General features: G+C 49.1%; 1 long non-coding RNA gene and 1 other non-coding gene across 2 annotated transcripts; one reads left to right on the top strand and one right to left on the bottom strand.

Moving 5' to 3' along the window:
- Window positions 1-9072: 9072 nt before the first annotated feature.
- TRNAS-GGA (transfer RNA serine (anticodon GGA)) lies at window positions 9073-9144 on the top strand. The gene has a single exon. It is a non-coding gene; the product is annotated as a tRNA-Ser (tRNA).
- A 4468-nt stretch (window positions 9145-13612) lies between these two features.
- Window positions 13613-17141, bottom strand: LOC132657904 (uncharacterized). The gene is made up of 3 exons (XR_009596694.1): window positions 17025-17141; window positions 16743-16801; window positions 13613-14212 (listed from the first exon to the last, which is right to left on the bottom strand). It is a non-coding gene; the product is annotated as an uncharacterized LOC132657904 (long non-coding RNA).
- Between the last annotated feature and the right edge of the window lie 5948 nt (window positions 17142-23089).

Here is a 23089-nt window from a genome sequence, read left to right as displayed (position 1 = left end):
AGGCCACAGAAGCCAGCGGTGAGCACTGCTGCAAGAGCTCTGTGCACACACTGAAGGAGGACTCTGATTCCTCAGGGAGTGGTCAGCTGCGGCTTCACGGCAGAGGGGCAGATGTCTCCGAGGGTGGCAGTGCACCACATAACAAGGAACAGCTGCGCCAACCTCCCGGCTAGCTTCTTAGGGTCAACTCTCTATCCTCCTGAACCTCACAAAAGATAAATCCTCTGCAGTTACGACTCGGACTATGGCACGCCCCAGCCCAAATATCTGCCTTGACTGACTGCTTTCATGGTGAAATCCCGAATCTTCCCTATGGTCCCCAAAGCCCTCCTTGATGGGGCTCTGGCCTCCTCAGCAGCCCCACTTGCCGACCAGTGGGGCCTCTGGAGGCCAGGCAGCTCTGGTCCCTCCAGGATGGGTGCCCACATGAGACCTCATCCTGCCCTCCTGGAAGATGCTAAGGCTGTGAGAGGCTGAGGAGAGGGGCAGACTAGTGCCTGGCTCTTGGCTACATACGGCAGGTCTCTGTGAGGAATCATGGGGAGGCTCCATGGGATTGTTGACCAGAATCACGGCAGGGAAAAAATTGCTTGCGAAAGGACTGAGTAGTAAGCACTCTAATGACAGGATGCTGGCTAGTGGTGAAGGCAGGGTTACAGAAACCAGCAAGAGAGGTCGAGGCAGCCTGGGGGGAGGGGAGCAGGAAGCTGTGCTGCTCTTAGGGGTCAAGGGAAGAAAAGGAACACGCGTGCTCTGGAAGACTGGAGAGCTGGCACCAAGGAAGAGCAGCCTGGGCCCTGTGGCTCTTTGGGTCACAGCCAATCCCAGACTTCAGGAGAAAGGAACAGACAGACAGAGGAACAGACACCTGGTCTCTCTCTCCTCCAACACTCGTCTCCCCTGCTTTAGATTTCCTTTTGCCAGATTCAGCTAGAATTTAGTCTAGAGGGGTCTGGGTGATGTCATTCTTAGGCGTTAGCCCTCTGGGGCTCAGGGCAAGCAGAGTATGGAAAAATTGGATGGGAATGACCACAAAGAAAGAATTACCGTCACAGCAGGTGTCCCGGAATCCTACAGAAACAGTGAGAACAGCCAACCCTAAGAGGGCCAGCTCTTCCCCAAGAAAAAGAATTCCATGTAAGGGGAAGAGGACACCTGGCTGACAGGCAGCTTTCCCAACCAGGCCACAGTGTTCACATAGCATTCGGATCCTGTACCCAAAGCATCTGCCAGAATAGTCCACATGGCCACAGACATCTCATACCTTGGCCCACGCATAGCTGTAGAGGGCAAAGTGTCGTTATACTATGTTCCTGGCCTTCACCCATCTTCTCTTCTCCTTCCTCAGGACCAAGACCTGGACATGCCACAGGGGACTTTGGTGTCCCCTCCATAAAAGAGGCAGAAATTATTCAGATCCAGTCATAGAAATAAGGATAAGAATAATAAGGAGAGCAATAATATGTTATTGTTTTTGCTATGACAATCACACAGTTAAGCTCTTCCCATGTGCCATGGACTATGCTCATTCTATCAAGTTATATAGTCTTCTCCCAAACTCTAGGAGGTGGTGGTCATGAGTGTTCCCATTTGAAAGATGGGAAGACCCAGAACAGTTGAGTAGATTGCTGAGGTCTCTCAAGTCAAGCCCAGATTTGCTGGCTGCAAGGCCAGACTGTCAACTACCATGGAGAACTGTTCTCAAAGCCACCTGGAGCCACAAATGAGTGTGTGAGGGAGAGAGCATTCATGCAAATCTTCAAAGTCAAAGGGCCCATCAGAGCTCGCCTTCCAGACTGGTCTTGTAGCCCTGGCCTTGCGAATGCTGTGTCGTCCTGAGCACATCCAGGTTTCTCTCACTGATGGGCCTTTGCACAGGCTGCTTCCTTTGCCTGGGACACCGCCTTCCCCTTTAGTGATTCTCCTAACTAGTCTCTCAGTCATATCTGACGCTTTGCAGCCCTATGGAGTGTAGCCCACCCTGCTCCTCTGTCCAGGCAAGGATTCTCCAGGCAAGAATACTGGAGTGGGTTCCCACCTCCTTCTCCAGGGGATCTCCCTGACCCAGGGATCAAATCTGAGTCTCCTGTGTCTCCTACATGGCAGGTATGTTCTTTACCACTGTGCCACCTGGAAGCCTGCCCAAACCTGTCATCCGTGCCAGTTGCTGAGTCTTGTCCAACTCTTTGCAACCCCATGGACTGTAGCCCACCAGGCACCTCTGTCCGTAGGATTTTACAGGCAAGAATACTGGAGTGAGTTGTCATTTCCTTCTACCTCGGTTTACTGCTGCTTGCTCCACAAAGCCTGCTACACCTCCCAAGTCACAGCCCTTTGTCCTGTGCACCCCCTACCAACAACCCTCCATATGGTCCTGAGCATTGGCTTGTTCACTCCACCAGAGTACCAACGCTGCAAAGGCTGAAACATACCTGTCTGTCTTACCCCTGTGTCCTGAGAGCCCAATCTAGCACCTTTGCACATAAAGGGTGCGTTAGAACAAGTGGCAAATGTAGCTGGATGCTGGCCCAGACTTGGCCACCCAGAGTCTGGAGCTGCAGCCCACACATGAGAGCTGCACCCAGGGTAGAGAGCAAGACAGAGGGGGTGTCCCTCCTGTGACCTGAGGCGACAGCAGCCAGGATGTCAAGGAGGGCCTCCCAGAGCGAGGCCCGCTGAGCTGAGATCCTCCCGTGGAAGGTTGTTGATGGCCCCAAAGGAGGAGAGAGGTGATCCAGGCAGAAGGAATAGCACATGCAGAGGCTCGAGGGAATGGAAATGCTTGGAGGGTCCCTGAAAGGGAAGGGCAGGAGGGGCGATGGGAGGGAAGAACTGGAAGGTCCCTAGCACCTAAGCATTTGACATGGTCCAAATGAAGAGCAGAGTAAAATGCTGGAGAAAAGAACAAATCCAAGCCTCCGCCCACCCCATTCTTTTCTTCTTCATCCAAGCCTGCTCTTGGCAACTCCTCATCATGGAGGGACCGGTTTCTGAGAACAGCTTGAGGCAGGAGTCCTGGAGGGGTGGGATTCTGCTTGATCAGGATCCAGACCCCCCAGTGGAAGGGAGGTCAGAGACACTGTTCTAAGTGCTTCATGTCTTTAATCCACACTCATTTGGTCTCTACAGTGTGTAGTAAATAGATCGTTATTCCACCAGTTTTGCAGGTAGGGAAACTAAGGCACTAAGAGGCCAAGATCTGCCCAGAATCTTACAGCCAGCACACTGGGTGAAGGAACCACGCTTTGAATGCAAACAAACTGCCTCCAAGCAGTGTGGGAGCTTGACCACCTACCCTGCGGCCTTGCCCCTGTATGAAGCACTTACTGTGAGAAAGAACAAAAGGGTGTTCCATCCTCACTTCATCTGCCTGACAGTCCTGAGATGCGCTACAGGTCAGCCCTATTCTAGAGATTGGTATAGCCTCATTTAGACTAAGACTTCACATTTCTCAGGAGGAACCTTCTTACTAAAGTGCAAAAGTTGGCTTTAACATTTATTCAAGGAAGGGTCTATGCGGAATAAACCAGACCTGAGAACAAGGCAGGTTTCCTGCCCCATTGCCCCAACTCAAGCACAAGGAGCCCGGATGGTTGCTACCAGGCAGTGTAGACAACTCAGGATTAAAGCTGGCGGCCTGGAGGTCTCCTTCTTTGAGCTGGGGGAAGGAGAAAGAAGATGGTTTGGTGTCAGTGGTCCTAGAATCAATAACATTGCCACTACTACCAGACCCTGTCTAGCTCTGTGACCTCGGGCAAGTCCTTGAGCCTCTGTGCCTTAATTTCCCCTTGTGAGAGAGATGGTGTCTCCTTTGTGGAACTGTTATAAGGATTCAATGAAATGTGAGAGGGAAATCTAAAGCCTGGTATGTAATCATGAATGTTTGTGTTAAGATGAATAACTGAGGCTCACAAAAGGAATCAGCTCAAGGTCTCACCCAGCGTCCTTTCTGCGTGAACTCTACTTTTGGTAGCTTCCATTTTCATCGATGACTCCAGCACTCTGGCAGTTCCTGCAGTTTAAAACCAGAATCCAGAGTCTTCTTTGATTGGCAAATACTCAGTGATGTGTGGTCTATTACCTGAGCTGCATCCCCGCCATATCTGGCCCCTTCTGTCTCTCCTCTACCCGACTCAATAGCCTTCTCAAGAACCACAGGTCAGCAAGGGGCCTATTTATAGGCACTCAGTAAATGTTGAATGAATGGGGTCATGCTCTCTCCAGACACTTTCCTTCTTCATCTGCCCTTCCCCTGTAAAATCCTCTATTCCTGAGATGACATTAAATGCCTTGTCATGCACATACTACCAGCCCCTGTGTGGTCCATCTGCCCAGCTGACTAACCACCATCCTTTCCTCCTATATCCTTCATTAATTCTCATCCTTTACCTGCCTTTGCTCATTCTGTCCCCTGTGCTAAGGATACCCTTCCCTTCCATGCCAGGTCCAGTTGGCACATTTCTAGTCATTTTTAAAAACACTCTTTATGGGAACCTCCCTGGCAGTCCTGTGGTTGGGACTCTGAGATTCTGCTCACTGTAGGGGGTGCCGATTTGATCCCTGGTCAGGGAACTAATCCTGTAGGCTGCTCAACGCAGCCAAAAACAAAACAAAACAAAAAAACACTCTTTATTCATTTCACAGATATGTACTGAGTGCCCACAATGTGCCAGGTACTGTTCTAGACCCTGAAGCTACATCAGGGAGCAGAATAGAAGTCCCTGACCACCCAATGCCTGTAGCCTCCTGACTACCTGGCCGCAGGAACATCTCACCTAGTTAGAGGCTAACTAGGGAGTAGGGGAGGGTGTCCGCAGCTCCAGCAGCAACCCCTTCCGAGAATTCTTTTCCCAACACCTCCCCTTCCATCCTCAGCAGTGGCCGCCTCCTCCCTGGTATCCCCTCTGTACCAGGACACTGCCTGAAAGGCTATATTTATGGGTCTGTTTGGCTTCCCTGGTGACTCGGAGGGTAAAGAGTCTGCCTGCAATGTGAGAGACTGGGTTCGATCCCTGGGTGGGGAAGATCCCCTGGAGAAGGAAATGGCAATCCACTCCAGTATTTTTGCCTGGACAAGAGGAATCCCCATGGACAGAGGAACCTGGTGGGCTAGTGTCCATAGGGTTGCCAAGAGTCGGACACGACTAAGCAACTTCACTTTTTCTTTTCTTTCTTACCAAAGACGCCTAGGGCTGTGTTGTAACTGTATCACGGTGTCTGAAGTCTTCACTGGAAGGAAGAAAAGAAAGAGATTCCTGGGAGGTGGGACAGGCTGGTCTCAGGGGGGAGGTCGTGATGCTATTGGCAAATGGGAGTTCACCCCTTCCACACCCACAGAGCTCACGCCCTGTCTGGAATTCCGCCTCAGCTCTTGAAATGACCAAAACCCAGCTCCGGCACTCTTTAACCCTACTGGAGAGGATGCTCAGCACTTAGAGTGCTTCTGTGGCTCTCGGCCTCCCCACCTCGGTCTCCCCACGGCATCAGTCAGCTTCACTGAGGAGCCAGGCCTTGGGGCAAAATGAGCACAAACCCTTGGCCTTTCACAGAGAAGGGATGTCATTTAATGCCACCATCTCCCCACAGTGGTGTTACTAACCTCCTTTTCAGACGAAAAAACCTAGAGATCAGAGGTTACGTGATGTGCCCAGAGTCACCAACCAGTGGCGGATTTCCCCGAAATTACAGAAGTCCTCAGGAAAGGGTACTGTCATAGCATCCTAGAATGTTCCTTCAAAGATGTTTGTAACTGTGTGATTGTCAGTTTTCCCCTAGGCTCCTCCCATAGATGGCAATCTCCTTGAAGTCAGAATGTTTCCTTTCTGCTGCCTCTCATATCTGGTGCCCTGATCCTGTCTGCCATATAGCCACACTCGTGACACGTGCTGATGAAACACATGAGTCCATACAGTAAGCATCATCTCAGCCTCCCTGGCCTTTTACAGATTAAGCCCAGAGGATAGAAGTGACTTGGCCTCAGCCTGCATTAGGGCTGGGTCTGCTGCTGCCCCAATTCCTTTCTCCCTCCCTTCCCTTCATCAGGAAGATGAGGACTGCAGCACTTCAGGTGCTCAGAGTCCCAGGGGGTGTCTCTAAAGAGAAGGGATCATAATTCCCTGCAGAACCAGTGGGAGATGCATGGCAGTAGGGAGGAAACCATCCTCGCAGACTGCACCAAGACCACACAGGAAACTGGAACCAGCCCCTATCCTCTGCCTCCTTGACCACTGACTCAGTAAGTAATGACTGAAAAGTACTTTACAAATGAACAGGTGTCTCAGAAGGAGAAATCAGTTATTTCATCCCAGCTCTGGGCTCACCAAAACCATGCAGACTCTCTTCCACCGCCCACTCATCCATCATCCCCCCATTCATACTGAGACAGTGGGTGGTGGTCATCAGCCAGGAATGCCACTCGCTACTGTGTGACTTTGGGCAGAATTCTTCATATCTATGCCTTGGTGCTCTTTCATAAAATGGGCACAATAACAGTATTCATCTCAGAGTGGTGGTATGAGAATTTGAATTAATATACGTAAATGACTCAGAGCAGTGCCTGGCACACGGTATGCGCTGCAGAAGTGTGGGTTTCTATTACTCTGTGCTAAAGCACTGAGAATACACCTCACTGTCTCACTGGCCCTTCTCCGGTGGCTTCTGTTGTATTATTACAGATGCCAAGGCTCTGAACAAACACGCACTCCTCCCCTGGGTACCAGTACTGTCTCAGGTACTCAAGGAAAGTGCTCCAGCGATTCTCTCCTTCTTGCCCACACCATCAATGCTTGCCTGCAGACTTGATAATCCTCATCAGCATACACACACACACACACACACACACACACACACACACACACACACAATCATCTCCTGAGCCCACATCCTCCTCCAGCTACTGTCCTGCTACTTTGTTCCTTTTTAGAGCAAAAACACTCAAAAAAGTTGAATATACACACCACCTTCAAATCCTCTTCTCTCTCTAGCTCTTGGAGTCACTCTGATCAAGTTCACATCACCCACTCCCAGAAGTGCTCTTGTTTAAGTCACAGGAACCTTTCACCATAAATCCAATGGTTGAGTCTCAGTTTAGATCTTAATGGTCCCGCAGCAGCAGGTGACACACCAGTCGCCTCCTCCTTCATGAAGCCCTCTCTGCCCTCGGCTTTTACAGCCTATGGTCTTCTGAATGCCCTGCTATCTGGGTGACTTCACCTCAGTCTGCTTTGCAGTTCCTCCATGTCTGCCCAAGCATTTTACAGGAGGTCCAGGATTCAGTCCTTAGCCTTCTCTTCTGTAACTGCCCTCATGCCTGTATCATCTCCTACAGCGTCCTGGCTTCAAATACCCTCTCCCCACAGTTGGGTCCCAGTGTCTACCACCAGCCCAGGCTCTTCCGTGCCAGCTCAACACCTCCACGTGGATGTCTTGATGCATCTCACATGGCCTAAAGCATCTTGAGGTTTATAAAAATCAGCTTCCTGACTCCTGCCTCACCAAACATCCCCCACCTGCTCCTCTTGCCACATTTCCCATCTTGGATAATGATAGCTCAATCTTTCCCTTTGCTTGGGTCCAAATCCTAGGAGTCATTCTTAACTCCTCTCACTTTTCCACACGGCCTTTCCAATCTGTCAGCAAATACTGTTGGCGCTCCCCTCAAAAGAGGTTCAGAGCCTGACCACATCTTAACCATCCCTTGCTGCCCAAATCCAGGCACCGTTGCCTCATCCCTGAGTTTTCATCAGTTCTCCACAGGAGTCTCCCTGCTTCCATCCTTGTCCCCCTTGGCTGTTTTCGGCACAGTCCCCAGAGAAATCCTGTTAGCATAAGAGACCGGTCATATGACTCCTCTGCTCAGAACCCTCCAATGGCCCCCATTACAAACAGAATAGAAGGCAGAGTCAGCACAGGAGCCCCTCAGGTCCTGTAGGCCCTGTCCCTGCCCCCGCCCCCTCCACCTTGCTCCTGAGACCCGTCCGGGCCTGGCGCACTGCACCTTGGGAGGCAGCCACAGCTGGCCAGCTTCTCTCACATCTTTGCTCCAGGCCACCTTCTCAGGGAGGCCCAACCGGACACCTGCTTCGATGTGTGCCTCTTCACCCCGCACCTCTCTCTCTCCCACTCTGCTCCCCGCCTCCCTGGCACACGGGGTCTCTCCTCCTGGGCCTCCCGTCAGCCCTCCCTGGAATGTGAGCTCCTGGCCAGCGGCGGGTGAGGACAGCCTTGTTTCCTGCCTGTTGCGTGTAGTCAGCACGCAGTCCGTGTTTAATAAGTGAAGGAGTCTTCTGTTGGCTTGTCTTCCTCTGTTTGTCGTGAGGGAATAAGCTGGCTCTTCATGAGTGTGTTTTTCCCAGACCCAGCAGAGAGCCTTGCTGCAGCCCCTCAGGGGGCTTTGTCAGAGGAAAGGAGAAATGAAGCGAGTAGCTGCTTGGGGTTGGGCTGGGCTGTGTCAGCCATGTTCTTCCAAGAGCCATCTTTCTTCTCTGTGTACTGCTCCACTGGGCTCGTGTGTGGGCTCCACTCAGGAAGACACACCTCCACTCTTCTCCCGGTAGGGGCTGCCTGCCCACAAACCCAGGACCTGCCGTCTGTCAGCGTCCATTCAGATGCCTTTCCCTCCCCCATGAGGCCCCTCCTGAGACCCTGGTCAGGCAGCTTCTCTCTGACCCTCAGTAACCTTTCCAGCTCCAGCCTCGCCTCACCAGGTGTCCCATGAGTCAGCAGGAGGGACTCTCTCTCACACCTCCAGACAGGGTGGAGATGATTCCCTGGATAGGAAGTGGCCATTCTCCAGCTCCCTGCGTGGAGAATGTCTCCAGAAGCTTTCCCTCCACTTTTACCCTTGGGCAGAGAAAACCTGCTCTCCCCAGGGCTTCACCGTGGTGGGAACACGTGGGACTTCTCTTCCGAGGGCTATTTCCTCAGTGAGATGGGAAGCAAGGTCTCCAGCTGGAAGTGATGATGGAGAAGGAGGGCTTGGAGCTTGAGGGATAGAGAAGAAAGTTGGAAACAGTTGAGACTGGGAGAGTGACCAGAAAATAAATAGTAGCTCGCCAGACACAATTATGGGCTTCCCTGGTGGCTCAGAGGTTAAAGCGTCTGCCTGGAATGCTGGAGACCCAGGTTCAATCCCTGGGTTGGGAAGATCCCCTGGAGAAGAAAATGGCAACCCACTCCAATACTCTTGCCTGGAGAATCCCATGGAGGGAGGAGCCTGATAGGCTACAGTCCATGGGGTCTCAAAGAGTCGGACACGACTGAGTGACTTCACTCACTCACTCAGACATAATTAGCGTGTTTGCACGTTTTTCTCTGGCTGTGGTGAATGGCACAGGTAGGGCAGCCGAGTGGGTGGAGGGCCACTTTTAGTCAGGTTGGGGTTTTGCCCAGCAGTACAGTGAGTCACATGGGAACAAGAGAAACTGTAGGTCAGGGAGGGACTGGGATGAAAATGACAATACAAGAGTTAAAAGACTGTCGTAAGGAAATCCAGTGGCCCAAAGGCTTAGGTTTGCTGGGAAGAGTCTGACAAGCATTTGGGATTGGGACAGTCCCAGAATGTTTTTGCCAGAATGTTCAGGAACATTTTTCCCTGACCTACCCCTTTCCAGTGCAGACCTGTCTCTTCTGTCTGTTCCCATAGCACCCTGTGCTCACCTCTGCTGTATTTTAGCACTTGATTTACTCGTACGTCTTCCTTCTGGACTGCGAGCACTTGAAGGAAGGAGCCAGGCCTCATATTTCTCTAGATCCCAAGGCCAGACCCAAGAAAAAGCTCATTAGCAATCACTGACTGATTGACTGAATAAATTCATTTGATAGAAACCAGACCATGTTCTGTATAATAATACATCCTTGCTTTTATATGGCAATTTGCAGTTTGGAAAGCAATTTCACATCTATGATCTTATTTTAACTTTACAATGACCCTGCAAGATAGCAACTTATTCACTCGCTCATTCATTCCTTCAGCTGGGGAAGAACACTTATTCTGTCAGGAACTGTTCTAGGCACCAGAATGCAGGAGCAAATGAAACAGACAGAAGTCCCTGCTTTCGTGGAGCTTGCACTTCTGCAGAAGACAACACCTATTTTATAGATGGGCAGACTGAGATTCCCTCAGGGAGGCTAAGCAACTCGGCGATGCTCACAGGACTTGCAGGTAAAAGAACCCAAATTAGGACAGAGGGCTGTCTGACTCCAAGCAAAGAAAAGGCATTTTTCAGCCACACCAGTCACCTCAAGGGATGGTCGGCTCCTATATGAGGTGTCTTTTTTTTCCCCCTAACTTAACAACAAATAAAAAGGAGCCTTGGCAGAAATCCACACCCCGGGACTACCTTGGAACTCCTTCCCTTGTCTGGTGTGTGTTTAACAAAGACGTGAGAAATACCTGCCAGGTCTCTTCTTGCCAGAGCCCACGACAGAAGCCACACAACACTGTCAGCACGGGCGTCTGCTTGTGTGCAAACCCGCAGGCATTTTTAGCAACTTTGGGGAACATAAAGAAAGCTGTTGGTTTTGTTTGCACATATTTTTCGCCTCTGCAAGAAGGCTTCTCACCAAGCGGCAGCCTCAGAGTTGTCTTTTATTTGATCTCAAGACACACAATGTCTTTATATCTCACCAGAAGCTGCAGTTGGCAGATACCTTCACCTGCACTTGGATCCCACACACAAAAAATAAGTCTGGTAGTAAAAGTTCCTGCCTCTCGAGGTGGTTGCAGGGATTAACTGAGGTCCTGCGGAAATTTCAGCCATCTGTAAAGCTGTGTGCCTGGGGGGAGCACTGAGGTGAAGGCCAGTGGAGGCAGCCTGGGGAGGAGAGGGCTTTACAACAATCTGAAGGACCTGGGTTGGAACCCAGCTGTATCACTTAAGACTGCAGAAACACTGGCAAGTAACTAATCACCCTCCCTCCTCCAGCCTCAGTCTACCTCCTCCGTGGAATGGTAGCACATACCCCAAAGGATTGTTCTGGTATTAACAGTGCTGTGTATATAGTGTGTGAGCCTGAACCTGCAAGTAGTAATTGTCCAGTAAATGGCTCAAGGTGTTCATTAGTGTCATTATTGCTAAAAGTATATAAGGGGAAATGTCAACAACAGTTTTAAGAATTTTAGGTTGTGAATTCCCTGAGGCAAGCATGTATGGCTGGATACCCGATGCCCCAGACTCCATCTGGAAGTTAGAAACTGCTAGTAAAGTATGGGGAACTGGATTAGATGACGTCCAAATCCCTGAGAGTGATAGCTCAGGCTTGAACAAGAACACGTGTCCACTGCACATGATTGCAGAACAGCTTTATCTTTGTGTGACTTTATGCCTCATGTAGACTTATGAGGTGGCTCAATAGTCAAATGACTCGCCTAAGTTCACAAAGTTCGTGGGTGGCAGAACAAGGCCTGGAACCCAAAGGTGACAACTGCGGAGCCCACGCCCTTAACCCCTGCCCTGCACTGCCAGGAAGAGCTCTGGTTTGAGGTTTTCCTTTTTTCTGACCTACTTGAGTTCCTGGCCCTCTGGTTGTCTCTCATACTTCCAGCAGGAAGTGTCAATGTCCTCTCTCTAGACACTTAAGTAAAAGATCCGCACAACAGCCTGCACTACTGTGTTGGGTGTTGGCTTGTGTTGTGCTGTGTCCCCATAAAGGTGGGCACTGGGCATGGAAAGGGAGGCCAACATCCCACATCTGTGGTCATCCCTTCCCGGGAAGTACCCAGCCCCTCTGGAAGCAGATGTCATCCCCTGCCGCCAACGGACACAGGGATATCCACTCATGCCAATCTCGTGGAACTAAGTGCTGAAGGGGAGAAGAGGTGAGGCGGACCTGCTCCAAGAAGTCCCTGTCAGGGGCAGGGGGCGGGGAGAGGCGGTGGTGCCTGGGGGTGGGGGTGGGGAGTCGAGGACAGCATCCAGGCATATGGAGAAACCAAATTCCTCCTCTGCTCTCGAACTATCAGCCACTCACACTGTGGACATCACATGGATATTCCTGACACCCTGCTCTACAACCCCACATCTCCATGCAGAATCGTGGCTCCTCCCTCCAGGAATGTGAGAAGCTTGCCCAGCATCACATACCCATCAGCAGTGGAGTCAGGATGACCATTGTCCTCATTCCCAGGCTCATGGTCTTCCTGTAGCATGATGTCAGGAGACGGAGATCAAATCCCAAAAGAGCTGTTTAAAGGACTACGTGAGTTACGGGTTTGAGTGGCACAACAACACATCCAGTAAGACGTCTGTTTCTAAGGTGAGAGCCGCTAAGTTTGAATTTCAGTCCTGCCACTAGGCTGATGACCTTGGACAAGTCACGTAACGTCCTAGAACTTCCAAGAGGAGGAATGCCCCTGCTTTGCTGTGGGCATGAGAGGATATAGCGCATATAAAGCTCTTGGCCCACTTCTGGGCAACAGTGAGAGATCACAACACATAAGCTTTCCTTCTTCCTTCATTCTCCAAACATTTATTGGACATGAAAATGGGCACATTTGCATACAATGTTTCATTCAATACTGACAATGCTCTAAGGCAGGAATTAAGAGCCCTGTTAAGAACTGATGCTTTCGAATTGTAGTGCTGGAGAAGACTCTTGAGAGTCCCTTGGACTGCAAGGAGATCAAACCAGTCAATCCTAAAGGAAATAAACCATGATTATTCATTAGAAGGACTGTTGCTGAAGCCAAAACTCCAATATTTTGGCCACCTGATTCAAAGAGCCAACTCATTGGAAAAGACCCTGATGCCGGGAAAGACTGAAGGCAGGAGAAGAAGGGTGTGACAGACAATGGGATAGTTGGATGGCATCACTGATTCAATGGACATGAATTTGAGCAAACTCTGGGAGATAGAAGAGGGCAGCAAAGCCTGGAGTGCTGCAGTTCATGGGGTCGCAAAGAGTCAAACATGGCTTAGTGACCAAAGAGCAACAGCCTTATGCAGGTGAATGAACACAGCACCAGAAAGGTTAGGTGACCTGTCCAAGGTCTCTTAACTGGTATCAATAAGTGCGGGCCCCAATTTCTCTGGCTCTAGAGCCCTTGTTTTCTATACTAGTTTGTGAGATATGTTTTATTGTTGTTTTAATCAAAGGGTGGTGGTGATGATCTAGTAGTACTCTACAGATTGTGACCTCAAGTGTCCAACTGTGAGATTCCTATGGTTCTCATTATCTGCCACAGAGCCTTCCTTCCTTCAAAGAACAAGTTTCCTCCAAACATGATTCTCTTAGCACCTGCTTCAGAATTAGCAGGAAGTCTCCTAAAGATGCAAGTTCCAAGGTCCAGGGCCCAGAGCCACTGACCCAGACAGCTCTGTCCCTGTCTACCCAGCTTTCCAGCTGATTCTAAAACACACTTAGGTTTGAACAACACTGCCTTGAGGAGTCAGTAATCCAGTAAACACTGGTTGAATGGAGAGGGAAGACAGGTTTTCAAAAAGTAAAACTCAAACATACAAACAAGCTTGGAAAGTCACCCATGTGTTAGGATCAGAGCATGGCCATCAGGGAGCAGCAGGCCCTGGGCTGGGGAGGAGGGGACACTAGACACTGAGAGAGCAGAATGGGTGACCCCCAAGTGTCCTAGTTGTAGAGTCAATGGGGGTTCAGACCTGGGGGAGCAGATAGCAATGCAAGTTGTATGGCAAAGCCACCAGGGGTATCCCTCAATGACAGGAAAAGTATCATGTCAGCCAGACCCCCAGCAGGTGATAGGGAAGGGCCAGGGAAGAAAGAAGAAGTCACCAAGCCTGCCCTTCTGGGAAACTGGCTGGAGGAAAAGGCAGGAGCCAGGGCTCTTACAGAGATATAAGGCAAGATCTCCTCATAAGGCAAAACACCAGCCTAAAGGTCTAGAGCACATGGTCAGAGAGGAGCAGGGAGAGCTTGATGCAAACATCTGAGCCAAAGTGTCAAGGATACGGCAGGGCAGCATCCAGAAAAGGAAGTTAAGAGAGTCCAACAGTGGTTGCAGGGCTGCTGACGTAGGGAGTCAGGCACACAACTGAAGTCTGCAACCCCACCCCATACACCACCCAGTTTAGCCACTCTTTCCGGAGTGTATCACTTGCCTGAAGCACACAAGGATGTATTTCAATACTGGTCCTGCCACGAGCTGCCTGATCTCAGTCAAGTTCTTTCTTGACTCTGGACCTCTGTTCTCTGTCTGATCCAACCTCCAGGATCTACTGTCTGATGATCTGAGGTGAAGCTGATGTAATAATGATAGAGGTAAAGTGCACAATAAGTGTAACGTACCTGAATCATCCCAAAACCTTCCCTCCCACCCCCAATCTATGGGAAAATTGTCTTCCACGAAACTGGTCCCTGGTGCCCAGTGGGAACTGCTGTGATACAGGAGGGACCATACTTGCTGACTCCCACGTGCCTATCAACTCTTACATCGACCTCCCAGCAAATCTGTGAATATTAACTACTGAATCTGTGCACAAGCCAGACCACACATGTTCCTTGAACCCATCATCTTGCTAGTTTCTATCTGATGGGCATCTGCCCATCTTCTGAGCCCAAGCCCAACCAGGAGACAAGTCCTTGGTGGATTTCAAACAAAGGTTTCTTCCACTGATCAGTCTGATTTGCCCTGGTTCTGCCACAGGACAATAGAGTTGCCTGGGTGACAGCAGAGAGCTCTCCTGGAGGGCAGGGGAGTATGTACAGGCTCATCTTTAGTTAATACAATAACAACAGGAAAAAAAAAAAAGTGGGGGGAGGAAGGATTCCTCAGCACAGAGCACTTCTTGGTGGGCTGTCCATGTTTGGGAGGAAAATAGAAGCGCTCTGCTCAAGTGACAGTCGGGAGGGAGGAGGGGGTCATATGAGAGCACTTGGCTAATCTGGAAAGTTATGAAATGATGGGAGCATGCTGGTCCACTCACTTGGAAAATGCAAAGGAGATAAAAACAAAGCCACACCGCAAACTGTTTCCAGGTCAGGTGGCAGCAGAAGGAAGGAACAGATTCTTGCCTATTGTGGCAAAATTGACTAAATTTGCAAGATGATAGAAAGGGCCTCTTAAATACTCAGGGTGGCAATGGGAGGGTGGGAGAAAAAAGGGAGAGAGAAAAGGGGTCTTTGGAAGCCACCCAGCTCTGCTAAGTACGTGTCCTGAGATTGAGGACAGAGTATGTCACCTCCCTGAGCCTTAGTTTCTTGGATATAAATGTGAATATTCCTGAAATTTACTAGACAACTTAAAGATAACTGTATATCACAACTCATAGATCCTAGGACACAGATTGTGATCTCTGAAATTAGAACATGTCTTGTAATCTATGACATTTTAGAGTTTATGAGATAGTAGTATGTAGAATGCACAATAGTGGACACTCAGGAACTATGAGCGAATATTCTCTAGTAAACGCCAGAGGGTGGATCCAGTGGTACATCCTGCAGTGCAATTAAGGCAGCTCACAGAAATGCCACGGCGGCCAGGTGGCTGAGGAATGGGAGCCGCATCTTTGTTCATGGCACACAGTTCATGACCTGTCAGGTAAACATGTATACCTGAAGGGCCCTCAGAGTCATTTCAAATCGAAGAGTCCAGATTCCTCAGACGGCGTATCAGCTGCCATAACACTCGCTGTTGTTGTTCAGTGGCTAAGTCGCATCTGACTCTGCAATCCCACGGACTGCAGTATACCAAGCTCCTCTGTCCTCCACTATCTCCCGAGCCATAACACTACCACCCACCAAACAGTGTCCTCTTCTCTGAGTCCAAGTTCAGGACGTGTGATTTCTCATTATCTACAAGATGAAATCCACAACATGTCTGATCAAACTCAAGTCATCTGCAAAGGTTAGAACCATCCAGAACCACTCAGAGTTCTTAGAACTGCTTTGCTCCCCACCTCTGGTGCTTTGTGTGCTCTCTTCTTTCTCCCTGGAATGCCTCCTTTTTTCTCCTCCCTCCTTTCCTTCTCCTGTGCTGGGGACATTGTATACAGCGGGACAAACTGATGAGGCTCTTTCCTGCCTGCAGATTACCGAGACCTTGGCAGGGAAGGAAGTTAGACAAGTGATAAAAACAGGGTGGCTCAGATGGTAAAGAATCTGCTTGCAATGTGGGAGACCCGGATTCAATCCTTGGGTTGGGAAGATCCCCTGGAGAAGGAAATGGCAACCCACTCCAGTATTCTTGCCTGGAGAATCCCATGGAGAGAGGAGCCTGGAGGGCTATAGCCCATGTCATCTCAAAACAGTCGGACATGACTGAGCGACTAACACACACAAGGGTAAAAGATCCTCTGGAGAAGGAAATGGCAAGCCACTTCAGTATTCTTGCCTGAGAAATTCCATGGACAGAGGAGCCCGGAGGGCTACAGTCCATGGGGTCACAAAAGAGTCAGACACGACTTAGCGACTGAACAATAATGAGGGTAAGGACAGGGTGCAAGGAGTGCTGAGACCAGAAATGGTGAATCTATCCTTACCACCCGACACCACCCTGCCCTCCTCTGAGGCAGAGATCAGCAACCCCTCTTTGGTGACGCTGTCTGGGACCTCTCCAATCTGGCAGACTTCAAGGTGGAGGCAGCACCTGTCACTCTGGGTCTGTGAATGTCTGAATCCCATTTCTAGACCATGAGCTCCTTCAGGAGCTTACTTCCTAGCAGGACAGCAGGAATGGAATAGAGGTTCAAGAAATGCCTGCTAAATAGAGACCAATGGGAAAAAAATGTTTATCTTGTGACTGATGGATTTCTCCAAAGGACAAATCTTACCGCAGATGTAAATAACAAAATGCATTTAACTCCCCTCCTCTGAGCCTCGGTGTCTATATCTGCGAAATGGAAAAATTAGTTATCAGTGCTTTTCTTTACAACAAAATTCCCATTCTCTCTCTCTCTTTCTCTCCCTCCCTCCTTCCCTTCCTCTCTCTCCTCTCTCTCTCACTACTGAAACCTTTTCTTGAAGTGAAATCTTACTCAAAGCCCAATATGTAATGCAAATAAAGTCTGAGCCTCTCTGAAGTGAGACATGACATCTGACCCTTCAAGGCTCACCTCTGCTATCCCTGTTCCAGAAAGCAAGCAGTTGGACACCCTCTGAAGCCCTCCTCATCGCTAAGGCTAAGCCAGGCTCTAATTACATCAAGAAGTCAGGTTCACTGGGAACAGATGTTACAGCCAGAAGATAATGTTCAATACTGACTGAGTGCTAATATACGTCAGAACAGCTGGTCCCTTTTAAAAATTATCTTACTTCCTCTTTTCTCTTTCCATTCCTCTCTTTGCCCCCAATTCTTCATTTTCCAGTTAAAAATAATTATGTATTGTTAGCTGCCTTAAATACATTTGGAGAATGAGTTATAAATAGAAATAAATACAAAGTGAGGTGTTTGTGTAATCCTCACAACAAACCTGTGGGGTTGGTTTTAGTAATTCTGTTTCATGACTGAGATCTGTGGGGCTCAGAGAGGAAGAGAAGTTGCCCAAGATCATTCCAGCAAGGGGGTGAGCGCCATCCCAACTCCCACGTCCTGGGCACTTCCCCCGCCCAGCAGCACGCTCACTGAGAGGTGCAGGCTCACTAATTTATGTAACCCCAAGAAAACCCCATGAGACAAGCACCGTTGCTATAGCCACATCACAAGCAAGTGTTAGAGACGTGAAGTAGCTTGTCCAGAACCAGACAATCAATAAAAGCTGAACCAGCCTTGAACCAAGTCTGGGTGATGCCTAAGCCTGAGCTGGTACCCAATGCAGAGCCCCCATTCCTGTCTCCAAAGGCCTGGCTCTGACTTCCCTCCCCACTTTGAAGAGGCTGTTGGTGCTGTTCCGGCTGGAGCTTGGGGAGATGCAGAAATGCCAGACATAACGCGGTGCCACGCAGTAGCACAAACCATGTTCCTTAAGCAAACCAGACTGCCTGCAGACAAGTCTGGGTTTCATTGCAAAGTGGCTGGGTGAACTTGGATGAGTTATTTAACCTCTCTGTGTTAATTTCCTCAGCCACAAAATAGGGATTACAATTGTAGCAACCTCAGAGGGATTGTTAGGAATGAAAACTTAGGACAGCATCTAGCATAGATTAAGTACTCAATAATTACTAGCTCTTATTATGTGTGTATAAAATGCCTAGCAATTAATAGCAGCTTTCTAAGTGTGTGATTACAATTTCTGTCTCTGTCTTGGGGGATTCTACATATGCGTGGAACTTTGGACCATAGGGAAGATGGAACTGGCCATACAACTGACTCTAGGCAGAGTCCTGATCCTGTTCATCTCTCCCAGGCAGAAGGCTTCTGCTCCCTTCCAACAGAAGTTTATTCAAACCAACAGATGCTCTTGGGAGCCTACTGCATGCCAGGGTTCAGAGAAATTGGTGAGGAACAGGTCCTCCCTGCCTTACATGTGTATCTGGTAAAATATTCTTAAGACAATATATATTATTTTAACCATTCATAAGTATCCAGTGCAGTGACATCAAATATATTCTATTTTCTAACTACATTTTAAAATTTTTATCGTGATAAAATAGACAATATAAAATTTAACATTTTAACCAAATTTTATGTATCTGTTTCAATGAGTGGCATTAGGTATACTCACATTTTTGTGTGAGTCACCACCATCCATTTCCAGAACTTTCTCATGTTTCCAAACTGAAACTCTGTACTATGAAATACTAACTCCTCATCCTCCCTCCTTAGTCCCTGACAACCACTTTCTACTCTCTGCGTCTGTGAACCTGACTTACTTTAGGAATCTCACATCATGGGGATCATAATGATATTTGTCTTTTTGTGACTGGCTTATTTCACTTAGCATCATGTCCTCAAGATTCATCTGTGCTATAGCACATGTCAGAAATCCTTTGCTTTGTAAGGCTGAGTAATATTCCATTTGGTGTATGGACCACATGCCATCTATCCATTCTTCTGCTGATGGATCTTTCGGCTACCGTGATAACGCCACTATGAACGTGGGTGGGCAATTCTCCTTGCCTTTGAGCTGCTTGTGGCTTCAAGTGGGAATGATAGGTAGATTCATCTGCAAGTTACCCCAGATGAGCTCCTGTTTCCTCATCTGTGAAACAGGGATACTGTTACCCACAGTGGGGACTAAATGAGACGATGCACTGTTTTGGACAGTACCAACACGTTGTAAACACTTGGTAAATGTGAACTCTTGCTGCAGCTACTGCCGGTGGTCCGCTTGGACACTTCCAGCAAGGTCGTGGCAGCCCACCCTCAAGAACATCCAGGTGAGCTGGCCTGAAGTTCACAATTTTCCAGCGAGGAAGCAGACTCAAAGAGGTCCTTGGCTGTGATGGTAGAGGTGGGTGAGATGATACTGGAACGGGGCTCTGTGGCCTTCACACACAGCTCCAGAGAGCAAGGATGGTGTCAAGGCCCCGGGGAGGGAGGCACAGCCCACAACAGCCCCTCTAGATGTCTGCGGTGCTGACCTGGGAAAAAGCTGACACGCTTGTCCCCAGCGGCCTTAGTATCAGAGGGAAGAGCTGGGAAGGCAGAAGAGAAGAAAGGTGTTTAGTGTGGAGGCAGAAGGCACAGCCTGGGTGGAAGCAAGAAGTGGGAGTAGCAGTGTCTGCAGAAGTGGGAGGAGCCGGTCTGTGGGGAGCAAAGGGCGTTTGTCCTGCAGGAAGGGTGGGGTCAGGTCACCCAGGGCAGGGGAGGAGGCCCAGCCCTGTCTTGTTCCAGAGCTGGGAGGGTTAGAGTGAACTACGCAAGTGGTGTTGCAGGAGATTAGTCAGGCTGATTGGATAGGGATGCTTGCCTCACGACAGATCCCTGCTTTCAGACCACAGGCAATATTGAAAAATGGTATGTGTGTTTCTCTAACATCACATACATAGTGTGGAAAGTCAGACAGTTCTATAAGGCCCCTTCCCCCAGACCCATTCCCCTCCATCCCCAAATCTCACTACCCAGAGGCAGCCACCCATCGACTCTTTGTGACCCCATGAACTGTAGCCCACCAGGCTCCTCTGTCCATGGGATTCTCCAGGAAAGAATACTGGAGTGAGTTGCCATTTCCTTCTCCGGAGATTGAACCCATGTCTCATGACTCCTGCCTTGGCAGGTGGGTTCTTACCACTAGTGCCACCTGGGAAGCCCATCATGTGTTTATACTTCTCTTCATTTTCCACGTGAGATATAGCCTAGTGACCCACTGTGATGGAAGAGAAGGATCTAGCTGTCTTCCCTACAAAGCCACTCTCCCTTACGCCAACTTCCCAATCCAATTACAAACATATTTTTTGGTTAAATTTAGCGTTTGTAGTCTCACGGTCATGTAGATCACAGCTGAACCATATAATACGATGACTAAATTCCTGTTTTTGTACAAGTTATTCTTTTTTTGCTGAAATTAAGGTCTCAGTTTTTTATTTGATATGCTTCATTTTCTGAGCACATCCATCTGAGAATGTAAGTCTTTTCATCGAAGCGTCAAGCACAATAGATAATCAATCCATCTGTCCATCTTGCTTCCTTCCAGAGCCTTCAGTGCTGCTGCTCGAACTCATATACCTGTTCTCTGCCTGCTGTGGTGGTTGACTATGCCCAGCTGTGTTTCAGTGGAGCCCCTGAGGCCAGACAGGTGACCAGAGTCAGAGCCATCTTGGCCCAGTGGTCAGTCATCTATAGCTTTTACTCAGGAAAGATCTACTGTGTGCTTTCTCGGTCCCAAATAATTCCAATGCCAGAGGCTGGGGACTCAGAGGTGAATTTGATATGGTCTCTATCTCCAAAGGGGTCTGAGCCCAGTGGGCTAGTAAATAACTGATGGGCCAGAGGGGAGCTCTGGGAGTTTTTTGCAGGGGGCGGTTGAGAAAAAGCCTTTGACTGAGACTCAGGAAGGGCCAGTATGGAAGGCTTCCTGGAGGAGGTGAGGCTAAATGAGTCTCAACTTGTCGGGAGTTTTCTGAGAGTTCTGGGAAGGGCGTGCCAGGTAGGAAAGTGTCACCGTGTGCACAGTCACAGGGATATGAGAAAGCACGACTCTTTCTGAATTTCAAATAAGCAATTAGTGACGACCATGTGAGAGGGTTCCCGTGGAGGTGTGGGTGATGTCTTGTGTACCAGGCTCAGGGACCTGAGGGAAATGGGGAGAAACAGAGGATCTTAAAGACATGACTGGGTCTGTGTGTTTTGGGAAGACAGGATGGCTGCAGAGGGTCAGATAAATTGGTGAGAGAGACAGGCTAGTGAGGGCAATGTTGATGTCTGGCAAAGGATAAAAAGGGCTTGAACTAACACTGGCACTGGAGGTGAGGCGTGGGGCTCACAAGAACTTTTGGGGCCCAAATAGACTAAACTTGGGGTCACAAGGAATGTGGGAACACTGACTGATAATTCCCAGGTGTCTCAGGGAAATGATGTTTCTATTCAATGCATGGCTTCTGGGAAACCAGAAGCTACTCTGGCTGGAAAAAAGCACCCTGACTCCTTAGTGTGTTTGAAGGGCCAGAGGATGGATGCCCAGGAACTGAGGGAGTTTAGAAATTAGACAGCAGAGGCAAGATTTTAAAAAAGAGTTGGTACAGCCTTGCTGGTGAAAGCGTGAGCTCTGGGGTCAGGCAGCCATTGGTTTAAATGCCTGCTCTGACACCTGCTTGCTGAGCCTCTGTTTTCCCAGCTGCAAAATGGGAACCATAATCCTACCTACCTCATGGGATATTTGTGAGGATTAAATGAGCCCCTGGCTACAAAGTGCTTGGCATGGTACCGAGGACATAAGAAGGGCTTCATTTTGTGACTTCCTATTTTCCGTCTTAGGGACCAAGTATGGCTTCAAAGAGCAGATGAGATCTGAGCTGATGTCAGAAGAGGAGGAGGCTGAGCCAGCTTCATAGGAGAATGATCTGTGCTGTCACACCAGGCCCCACACCTGCAAGACCCTGCCCTTGGTGTAATGCTCTACTCTGCCATCTTAAAGTTCTGAATTTTTAAACAAAAGACCCCAGGTTTTCATTGTCCACTGGACCCCACAAATTATGTATTAGTTCTGTGAATAGGATATCAGGCAGAGAAGAGGGGGTACCTTTGAAGCAAAAGGACTCTGTGTGTGCAAAGGCATGCTGAAACTTGAGGCTCAGCTCATTCTGAAGGCAGTCCCAGACACGCTGTTTGTAGTAGGAGAACTGTGCCTCCCCGGGAAGCACGTGCTCCAAGTAGAAAACAGTGAAAGGCTTCAAGTGAAACATTAAGAGGTTTGGACGCTGGATGAGGTATACATGGGGAGCCTTCCAAACTGAATCAGTGAATGGCAATGTCATGATAGTTCACAGAAGGCACTATGGCACTGAGGGGGTGAACGGTGAGGATGGAGTTATGTGCCACAGTTTACAGATGGGGAAACTGAGACCCTGAGAGGTGACACGAGCAAGGCTGCAAGAGGACTTCTGTGGGCTCTAGACACTTTTAGATTCATGGACTCTTTTCCTCATAAATATATGTTTACAAGTGGTAAGTCACTTCCATCGTGTCTGGCTCTTTGCGACCCTATGGAATGTAGCCCACCAGGCTCCTCTGTCCATGGGATTCTCCAGGCAAAAATACTGGAGTGGGTTACCATTTCCTTCTCCAGGGGATCTTCCCGACCCAGGGATTAAACCCAGATCTCCCGCATTGGAGGCAGATGCTTTAACCTCTGAGCCACCAGGGAAGCCCAATATGTATACATACATGCACATAAGTGTATACACATACATGCTCATTCACATGTATACATTCATATACATGTATGTATATCTGTATGTGTAATTACACCATAAGTTCAGTTGCTCAGTCGTGTCCGACTCTTTGCGACCCCATGAACCGCAGCACGCCAGGCCTCCCTGTCCATCACCAGCTCCCGGAGTCCACCCAAACCCATGTCCATCGAGTCAGTGATGTCATCCAACCGTCTCGTTCCCTGTCGACCCCTTCTCCTCCTGCCCTCAATCTTTCCCAGCATCAAGGTCTTTTCCAAAATTATATGTTATATATGTATAATTATACTTTACAGCTGCATTGGTATAAAGGCAAACATATTAATGTCATATACTAAAATATTTCTTTGACTTGAAGTACAGTGGAACCAAGGTTCTGTGCTTGTTGCCC

Source organism: Ovis aries, chromosome 1 (genome assembly GCF_016772045.2).
Source record: "Ovis aries strain OAR_USU_Benz2616 breed Rambouillet chromosome 1, ARS-UI_Ramb_v3.0, whole genome shotgun sequence".
Classification (NCBI taxonomy): domain Eukaryota; kingdom Metazoa; phylum Chordata; class Mammalia; order Artiodactyla; family Bovidae; genus Ovis; species Ovis aries.
Note: the sequence above shows the minus strand (reverse complement) of the source record. Positions and strands in the feature narration are given on the sequence as shown.